The following is a 10,738-nucleotide window of genomic DNA, read 5'->3' as shown; positions in this document are numbered from 1 at the left end:
CATCAATGTCTTTGATGTAGTCATAAGGCTCGATATATGCGGAGGGGGGACTGTTGTGTTTTTAATGCACAGTAATGACACAGATGTGACGACTGTGTGGAAAGAGCTTGGCTGTGAAGATGCTAATTTCAAGAAAATCACATTTTCAAGCAGGTGCTGGAGCTCTTCCTTCTCAGACTATTATAACCTAGTTTTCCAGCAAATGTCACACTGAAGGCTTGACCACACAATCAAATAGTTACCATGTTGATCCATGATCAACAAATTAACACTTTGAACAGGTCCCATTCATTGATGTTGGTCCTTTCTCATTTTTATTCTAGTAAAGGTATAAGAGGGGAAGGGCAGACTACAGCTGCTGGAAATATTTCAGTCATTAGAAGAAAAGCAGAAACTGACACTAATCTGGAGAAAAAGCAACCAATGATATTCAGGTATTTGGTATTTTACTATAACTGCTCTGGGGTACTTGCAATAGCAGCAGCAACACCACTTCCTCTACCATTGTCCAAGAACACTTTGTCTTGGCATATTTTACTAATGGCCGAATGAATGTGGTGGAAGGTCAAGATTCAGGTGCCTGTCCAAGGTTCTTTGGGTCACCTGAAACTCTGAATATTGCAGATACAAGACTTTCTCAGTCTTCTTCAGTACATACTCCTTTTTTTTGGTACCTGAGAGAAGTTTGTTAGCATTTCCAGTTGCAAGGCAGGCAGACTGAGTGTAGCTGCTTTAGGGGAGTTATTGTGGTAATTAATTAATGACCAAAATAAAGTGGTGTAAATGAGAAAAAGTGGAACTAGTTATTTCCAACTTGCCTTGGAAATGTACTTCAAATTATTTCATGTAGTGGGGAATAAGGGTTTCTTTACACAGCAATTGTAGGGGCTGGCCTGGGTCAGCTGACTTGTGCTTGTGGGGCTCAGGATGCAGAGCATAGGTGCTGGAATGGGGGGTGCTGCCATACCCTATGGCTTGAAGTGGTTTCCATCATATACAGGTTTTACAGTTTTGTTCAATGGCTTTCAGCAACCCCACTATTCACACTGTTCCAGCACTCCTGCTGCAAGCCTGTAAAATTGCTGTGTAGGTGTTCTAGCCCAGACATTAGCCCAAACTCTGGGACTCTGCAAGCAGGGAGGCTCCCAGGCCTGAATGTCTACAGAGCAATTTTTACCCTCGCTGCCTGAGCCAACTGACCTGGGCCCGCTGTGGCCATGCTGCAGGTCTTTTGTTCCAATGTAGACATACCCTAAGTTACTTCGCTCCTTTTTGCACCACCTGGTACACCCATACAGACAGCTTCTCTGGCAGGCAAGTAGGAAGGACATAGCCAAGGCTCTCCCCACTCTCCTCCCTGGCCATTTGCTCACAGTGGAGAATAGCAGAGAAGTAGCCCTTTCTCTTCCCACTGCAAACAGCATCACAATCTGAGCAATTCTAAGCAGAGGAATATCCTGTTCCTATGCTGTCCAGTTCCATTTGTGACAATCTAAATGTCAGTTCTGATGTTTCTCATCATTAATGAAGCATACATTAGAAAAACATTCAAATCTTGACAATTCTGCTCGAATGGCTTTCATTTAGTCTCCTACTTTACGGAGCCCCACTCCCCATTTCCAAAAAGGCACCTTTGGGCTGTAGATAAAATAATTCAGTAATTTAAAAATCATGAACCAGGCCCAGTGGCTCAGCTGCACACCCCCAAGCATACATCTGTACAGAAGGCTACTGGGTAATTAAAAGATCATGGATTAAATTAGCCCAACACAAAAAACTTACAATGCACTTTAAAAAGAGCTGTGAGGACAGACAGTCTCAGGGAAGAAGTTCCTACACAGTCTAAGCCTGGCTCAATCCAAATTGAATTTTAGGAGCGTAGACGAGGTCACTTGAGGTTATCTCATTTGCTTGTCTAGACCATATGGTGGAAAAACTGGGCCAGTAAGGAACATTTGTGGTATCTAAGGGTTTTTACCAGAGTTCAGTGGCAAACAATTTAAAAAAATTAAACTCCTCTGCCCTTTTCATTTACCCAAGTCTCAGGTCTAATATAGTAAGTCCAATAGCTTGGAGTTTTTGGGAAGGCCAGAGAAATGTGAATTTGTTTACTTGCTCTTGTCAATCACTGACATAGGATGAAGAAAGAGAAATGAAATTTTAATGTAAAAGAGGCCAGGATTATATAGCAATACGCAACTTTATGTGCCTTAATATCCATTTATTGTTTTGTTCAGAAGAAGATAGGGGTTCTGTCTCCTTCAAATTGCCGCTTCAGTAAAACATGTAACCTTGAGTATGCCTAAATATCTAAACCTCCACATTTCAGACCAGTCCAGCCTTGGTCCAGGAGCCATGCAGTCCCAAAACTTTCAGGTCTTTATTGCGAAGCAATATTCTAAGCTATATTGTCTAAGGGAAGCAGCACCTGAATGCAGATTACCCATGATAAAAGTGGGGCACAACTGTAAGTGGCAGGAAATAATGTATTTGATAGGCATTCAGGTCTTTCTGCACCCTTTGGATGGGAACCCCAAAGTCCTACTACACCCCACCCTACTCTAGTTGTTCCCTTAGGAAAAAACTTCACTGAGTCAGATCCTGGCCTAAAATTTCAGGGTTAATTTCAGAGGAAGTTCAGGGAAGTATGCCCAGCTGGAAGCTAATTGGGTACAGCTGAGCCTATTTAGGCTCAAAATTTTAAGTCTGTGACTCTAAAAGGGGAAAGGCTCAACTGGGTTATGTTGACCAAAAGTGAGGGCAGTAGAGAAACCATAACACTACTTGACCTTTCACATTGTGACTACTTAAGCCTAGCTCTAAAACATAGGTCAAAGTAACTAAGTCACTCAGGAACATGAAAAAGTCACACCCTTGACAGACATGGTTAAGCTGACCTAAGCCCTAGTATAGACACTGCTAGGTCAATGGAAGAATTCATCCAACAACCTAGCTATCACCTCTTGAGGGCATAGATTTACTTCAGATAGAAAAAACCCTTCCATAGCTGTAGCAATTATGTAGCTGCAACACTGCAGTTGTGCCTCTGTATTGCTTAGGGTTGCCAGGTGTCCAGTTTTCAACCAGAATGCCTGGCTGAAAAGGGCCATTAAAAATCTGGTTGGTGCAGGGCTGGCAGGCTCCCTACCTGGCTCTGTGCGGCTCCCTGGAAGCAGCAACATGCCCCTTGGCTCCTAGGTGGAGGAATGGCCCTGGGACCATGGGCTGCCACCACCCTGAGCACCAGCTGCGTAGTTCCCATTGGACGGGAGCCATGGCCAATGAGAGCTGCGGGGACGGCACCTGTGGGTGAAGGCAGCATGCAGAGCCCCCTCCCACACCCATACTCCCTTCCAGAGCCTGCACCTCCTCCTGTGCCCCAACCCTCTGCCCCAACTCAGAACCTCCTCCTGCACTCCAAACCCCTCATCCCCAACCCCAGCATTAGCAAGCCTTTAAAAAAAAAAGATAGGTTAAACATTTGCTGCCTTCTAGTATAGTAACTGATTTTAATGGGGTTATATTTTTGTTGACATCCTAGGCACTTCATTCTTTGATTCCTTCACAAATCTTGGATGAATGCCACTGGGTCTTGATGACTTGCTGATATATAATTTGTAGGTTTTCACGTTGCTATTTAATTTATTAGTAGTGATTAGCTATTTTAGTTTGTTCATGTAATTCATAAAAATGTCATCAATATATACAAGAGCCAGCCTGAGGGATGGGAGCTCCTCTGCATAGAGCTGGTCAAAACATTTCAATAAAAAAGAAAAACAAAGAAAAATTTGGTGATGTATTTTTCCCTCTCCTGATCACCTCTGTGTTCTATAGGGAAAATTTTCAATCAGCACCCATCTAATTACCTAAGTGCTTCTCTACAAAAAGAATTAATGAGGAACGCTAGTGCAGAATAGTTAGGGTGTCAATTTGAAGCTCAATAGCTATTCTACATTAACTCCCCATAAGGACATTCTTATTTTATGTGATGAGTAGCTTTTTGTGGTTTTAGGTTACTCCACTTCCAAAAGCTCAATAACCATTCTGCACCAGCTATCCCAGACTTTTTCTCCATGTAGACAAACCCTTAGGTCTTGATCCTTCAAAGACTTGCTTGTGTGCCTAACTTTATGCACTGTAATCACAAAAGTTAAAGTTAAGCACATTAGCAAGTCTTTACATGATCAGGACCCTAGGGATTTGTACAGGTGGTGGTGGTTGTCACCATACTATCGGATGTCCACTTAGATCACTGGCTCTTGTTTTGAGGTATGATGTCGCAGCACATACTAATTGGTTAAGTCATATAACTCTCTCAAAAGCCAATTGGAGCGTGTGTATTTGTGGACGTGTCAGTTAGGCGATGCTTTCTTTACAATATATTCAGGAGCACTGGACCTATGGGTTTTGGGGTGTGGCAGCACCCCCTGGAGTATAGTACTAATAGCAACTAAATGCCTGGCTTTCAACATATACAGAGATTACAGTTTTGTTCAATGTCCTTCAAAATCCCCACTCTAAAGTTGTTTTAGCACCCAAGTGCATTGTATAATTTTGCAAAGTTTTAAGATAATGAATCCTTTCAGATATGATCTAATGCATTTGTTTGGTACAGTTTAAAAATGTTACCAACCTTGTAAGCTATTACTTGTTTAGCACAGATAATATGCTATACTATGCACAAAGATGAAGTCAGCTCCGAATAGTTTACCATAGGGGTCGGCAACCTTTCAGAAGTGGTGTGCCGAGTCTTCATTTATTCACTCTAATTTAAGGTTTTGCATGTCAGTAATACATTTTAACATTTTTAGGTCTCTTTCTATAAGTCTATATTATATAACTAAACTATTGTTGTATGTAAAGTAAACAAGGTTTTCAAAATGTTTAAGAAGCTTCATTTAAAATTAAATTAAAATGCTGATCTTACGCCGCCAGCCTGCTCAGCTCGCTGCCAGCCTGGGGTTCTGTTCACCTAGGCCGGCAGTGGGCTGAGTGGGGCCTGTGGCCAGGACGCCAGCTGGCAAGGGGCCGGCAGCTGGGACCCCAGACCTGGGGGGCTCAGGGGTCAGGGCAGAGGGCTGAGGGTGTGTGGAGAGGTTCAGGGCAGAAGGCTGGGTGTGTGGGGGGCTCAAGGGTCAGGGCAGAGGGCTGTGGGGGTGCAGGACAGAAGGCTGGGTGTGGGGGGGTTCAGGGGTCAGGGCAGAAGGCTGGGTGTGGGGGGCGTTCAGGGGTCAGGGCAGAGGGCTGGGGTGCTTGGCTCGTGGGGGTGCTCCCATGCCCTGAGCAGCTCATGGCAGGGGGCTGGAAGGGATATGCCTTGTTCCACCGCCTTCCCCAAGTCCCCATCACTACCTCTTCTCTGCCTCCTCTATGGAGCAGCGAGCATGCTGCCACTCTTCCCCCTCCCCATCGCAAGGGCCACCAGCTGATCAGTGCAGGGAAAGAGAGAAGGAGGGGAAGGAAAGCAGCACGCTGGGGGAAGAAGCAGGGGATGGGGGAAGCCTGGCTGCTGGAGGACCAAGCTTCTGCCTCCTGCCCCCGCAAGGGAGAGCGGTGGGTGGGAGGGCTGAGTGGGGCTGGGGGCCGGAACCACAGCAGGCAGCAGCATGCCACTCAAAATCGGCATGCGTGCCATGTTTGGCATGCGTGCCGTAGGTTGCTGACCCCTGGTTTACCATCTATCCCACGTAGGCCAGACAAGTGCAGGGTTCCATGAAATTCTGCTTTGTTCAGGTTCTCATACCATGGCCATCACTGTGATATCTGAGTGCCTTCCAACAGTGCAATAAGCATCATGAGAATCTGTCACATGAGACTTCTTCCTCTCCCCAGGAGGAAAATTGTGTATGGATTATTACTATTTATTTTGTAATGTATGTTTACAGTATGTTATTAATTAAAGCAAAGTTAAAGAAGTGCACTGGGATTAGAAAATGGTGAGTTTTGTGGTGGTTCTTAGATCCAATGGGAGTTGGCCGCTGTGACATAACCAGCTCATGTTTGGTATTCCAATACAGCGGGCACCAGGTATCACAGTGAGGCTGAATGGAGGCACAACCCAAGCGGATGGGGGAGGGGGAGAAGTGAGTTTGAAACTACTGACTTTCTTAAGGCTGGTCTACACTATCGCAGTAAATCAATCTAACTTATGCAACTTGACATTGTTGGATCCACTTACTGTGGTGGCTACACTGCACTGTGTCGATGAGAGAGCATCTCCCATCAACTTCCCTTACGCTTCTCGGGGAGGTGGAGTACACAAATTGATTGCAGCAGTGCCAATTTACCCGCAAGTGTAGGCATACACTTAGCCTGCCTGCTCTGAGAATTCACCTCATGTTGCTCATGGAAAATGAGAATGTTACCAGTGGATTAGCATCTTCTCTTTTGTAAGGATAAATAAATAAGATGAAGGTTTCTAACCATCAGAAGAGTGAAGTTCTGGAATAGCCTTCCAAGGGCAACAGTGGAGGCAAAAGACATATCTGGCTTTAAGACTAAGCTTGATAAGTTTATGGAAGGGATGGTATGATGGGATAGCCTAATTTTGGCAATTAATTGATCTTTGACTATTAGTGGTAAATATGCCTAATGGTCTGTGATGGGACACTAGATACGGTGGGATCTGAGTTACTACAGAGAATTCTTTCTGGGTGTCTGGCTGGTGAGTCTTGCCCACATGCTCAGGGTTTAGCTGATCACCATATTTGAGGTCGGGAAGGAATTTTCCTCCAGGGCAGATTGGCAGATGCCCTGGGGGGGTTTCGCCTTCCTCAGTAGTATGGGGCACGGGTCACTTGCTGGAGGATTCTCTGCACCTTGAAGACTTTAAACCACAAGTTGACGATTTCAATAGCTCAGACATAGGTCAAGAGTTTATTACAGGAGTGGGTGGGTGAGATTCTGTGGCCTTCATTGTGCAGGAGATCAGACAGGAAGATCATAATTGTCCCTTCTGACCTTAAAGTCTATGAGTCTATAAGGGCCTGATAATAGCCCATATATTTTTCTGGACTCAGTGCTAGCAAATACTATGCGTATTTTAAATTGCAGGCATATGCTTTATTTCTGGTAATACATTAACAAAATGCTAAGATATTTAAAGATGATATTTGAAAAAAAATAAAGCTGAAATTCTGTCTTCTTTAGTGTGAATTCTATTTAGTCTATGCTAACAGAGCATCAAATGTAAGGCCAAAAAAATAAGTATTACATAAATCAGCCTCCATTTGCTATTAATGAGTAATTGTTGCCTTTTGGTTCTTCTCGGCTCACTACAAGGAATTATTGCATGCAGTTCATGTTTCAGGGCAAAGGATAGTTTCTCCTTATCCAGTACATAATCTGAAGCAATTAGTCTGTCAATGATCCCAGCAGGGTCATTTGTTTTATATGCCTAGTCCTATTCAGCCACACCAAGCCAGTATGGGAGTGATATACTAAATTTGAAGTGGTGAGCTGAGGAGTTCTGATGGGTGGAGGAATGTCTTGATAAAATTCTAATCAACAGTAAAATAGATGGAAGGCTGGGGAGCCTTTCTGAAGTACAGTCATGAGTCAATGAAAAAGCAGCCTCCAAATTTCTCTGAACACAAGAGCAACAGATGTGGAATGTGTGGATGCTATTAAAATCATTGTGAGAACTGGTAGTGGATTTGGTTCTTTCGTGAATATTTAAAGACATTATTATGTCATTCCTGATCCTGACCTTTCAGCTGGTATTCTGCCTACCAACACTTTGGAAAACGTATAAAGCTAACCTTAACATAACCTCAGCAATGACATGCAATCATGTAGATAGCTGATTAGATTTTACCTTAGTTGGATTATGAAGTAATTTATCCCTGTTGCTGCCACTGCTTCGAGTGCTGCTAGCAAATGCTAATGTAATTAACTATATAACTCCATAATATGCAAGTGATTTGTACGCAGGCTATTGGAATAACATGTCTGCTCTGTATTCTAGTACTATACTTCCTCTTAGATTTATTCTCTAGCCAGCAAGCCCTATTCATTTTTTTTAAGTATGTATTTTGTCTGTACTGTAAGCTCTTACTTGTTGCCTTGATCTTCTCCAACACTAACGCGGACATTAATGTAAAATATTTTTATTGTGGCACAGTGACTTGGATGTCCTGGCAGCTAAAATGCATGTAACAATTCGGAGAAGTGGGACCTCAGACAAATCTGAAAAGATTTGATCTAACTTAGAAATATTTGATTAATTTTAGCAGATGGAAACTGGGACCTTGCTCTCCTTTTCCCTCCCTTTCCATTCCTTCACACACCCCCTCTTTTTTTGTTGTTCCCTTATTTTTTTGGAGGGGGAGGGCAATCAATAAAATATAAATTTAATAAAATTATATCTAGAATTTGGTTTTTAAAAGCCAAAAACAAGCTCCAAGTCTCACTTTATGGAGCAGAAGTTGATTGTTTAATACTGAGAATTGAGGTTTCTCAGGCTTTATGTTGCAGACAAGATTTTGGCCTATATATTCCAAATACACATCCTGTCTTGAGTCACTTTGCTGACTTCACTTCTGTTTCTATGTCAAATTCAAACTGTTCATCCTCCCTTTGAAGACTCTGTACAACAACTCTGTCCCTGCCTCACCTTTTACCTTATTTCTAACCACTTACAAATTTGGCCTGGCTCTCCACCACATTCTCTTTGTAGTCTTCTAGAAATACTCCCAAGCTTTTGCTTATGCTGCTCTCTGTGCTTGGAATGTCACCAGGGATTTAGTAGTGATATGGACAGCAAATTGGACATCAGTTTGCAAAGGGATATGGTAGCATAAAAGGCCTATATAGTTTTGGAATACAACATGACTTTTGCCATTTCTGGGCATTTAGGGTAAACTCGGTTCACATTTTCTCCATAACCAAGAAAGCAGAAAAGTTACTTTTTAATGAAAGTTGAGATTTTGAGTTATTCACTTTAAGAAAAAATACCTAGTATGGCAAGACTCATGATAAAAATCACAGGAGTTGGCAACACTGGATATGTATAGTTTGGATAAGCAGCAACTAAGATATGTGGCAATAGTCTATAAGGATATAAACAATAGATCTAGTCAGGAAATTATTTTTATTTGAAAGTTTTAGATTTTCACTGAAAAAAATAAATTGTTTTTCCCTGTTTTAAACTGAAAAAATAGTTGCCCCCAAAACTGAAAATATATGTTTTCAGCGTTTTGGTTTTTTGACAGACTTTTGATGAAATTTTTCTTGAACATTTCCATTTAGTCAAAAAAGGCAGTTTCTATCTAGAAACCATTTAGATCAAAAACTGTAACACACTCTAGTAAACAGCATGGGGGAGATCAACTATTTAGCATAACAAAAGCATCTATAATTTGGAACAATGAGAGAAAATAATGGAAGAGAATATTTATGCAGACTATAAGGGAAAACATGAAGTCGATCCATAGAGTTTAAGGCCAGGAGACACCATTAGATTATCTAGTCTGGCCTCCTGAATATTGTAAGCCATTAAATTTCACCCAGAGACCCCGGTATACCCCAATAGCATATGTTTAGCTAAAGCATATCTTCTTAATCTGAAAATATTCAGAGACGGAGAATCAACCACTTCCCTTGGTAGTTTGTTCCACCTTCAATATTTGTGTCTAATTTAAATTTGTCTGGTTTCAGCTTTCAGCCACTGGGTCTTGTTATGGCTTACTCCGTTAAATTAAAGAGCCCTTTAGTACCTGCTATTTCCTCCCAGGGAAGGCATTTATACACTAATCAAGTCACTTTTCAATCTTTTTATTTCAAATCTCTCACTCTAAGGTATCTTCTCCAGCCCTTAAATAATTTTGGGTTTGTTTGTTTTTCCTGCACCCTCTCCAATTATTCAACATCCCTTTAAAACTGTGGAGAGCAGAACTGGACACAGTATTCTAGTATTGGTCTCACCATTCCCATATAGAGAGGTAAAATTACCCTCTTATTCCTGCTCCCACTTCCCTATTTATACATCCAAAGAGAAGTTAAGCCTTTTTTGTCACAGCATTGCACTAGGAACTCATGTTGAGTTTCTTGTCTACTATGACTCCTAAATCCTCTTCAAAGACACTGCTTTCCAAGCTACAATCCTCCACTGTGTAGGTATGACCTGCATTCCTTCTTCCTAGATGTAAGAGTTTGCATTTGACTGTATTAAAACATATTCTATTTGAATGGGCCCATTTTATCAAGCAATCCAAATTGTGGTGAGTGACTGTCCTCTGACCATCATTACTTCACTAATGTTTGTCATTTGCAAAATGTTATCAGCAGTAATTTTATATTTACTTCCAGATCAATGATGAAAATATTGAATGGCAGCTGGCCTCCTTTGGAAATCCTGAGAGCTGGAGGCCCTCCTCATAACTACCGCTGTAGAAATTGAATGAGTGGCAATATCAGTAGCATCAAGGGAGGCCTGGAAAGATATTCTGGTGAGCAGCTGGCCTTCTACAAAAATTGCCTGGAATTGCTGTCTATGTTCTGCTTATAGATGCTCAATAAATAAGTTCAGCTTGGTATAATTTGTATGAATGTATTTCACCACTAAAGCCTAGTAAATGGTGATTCTGAATTATACAGTAGTGGATTAATACAATTTTCTACCAAACAGGTCAAGGCTCTTATGATCCTTGTCACAGGGTGTGGATTTAGCATGGTCATTTGTTAACCACATCAACTACCAAGGAATTAGGAGGAGGCGAAGAGAATAAAAATTCAGAAT

The 10,738-nt window shown here is 41.9% G+C and overlaps 1 long non-coding RNA gene across 1 annotated transcript in view; it reads left to right on the top strand.

The window, feature by feature from the left end:
- Positions 1–10,535, top strand: part of LOC120406560 — a 34,888-nt gene extending 24,353 nt beyond the window's left edge. Inside the window, exons 3-4 of the long non-coding RNA XR_005599349.1 lie at positions 324–434; positions 10,309–10,535. This is a non-coding gene — a long non-coding RNA (uncharacterized LOC120406560). The remainder of the gene's footprint in view (positions 1–323; positions 435–10,308) is intronic.
- Positions 10,536–10,738: the final 203 nt, after the last annotated feature.

The sequence above is a fragment of the Mauremys reevesii genome, linkage group 5 (assembly GCF_016161935.1).
Source record: "Mauremys reevesii isolate NIE-2019 linkage group 5, ASM1616193v1, whole genome shotgun sequence".
Taxonomy (NCBI): domain Eukaryota; kingdom Metazoa; phylum Chordata; order Testudines; family Geoemydidae; genus Mauremys; species Mauremys reevesii.
Note: the sequence above shows the minus strand (reverse complement) of the source record. Positions and strands in the feature narration are given on the sequence as shown.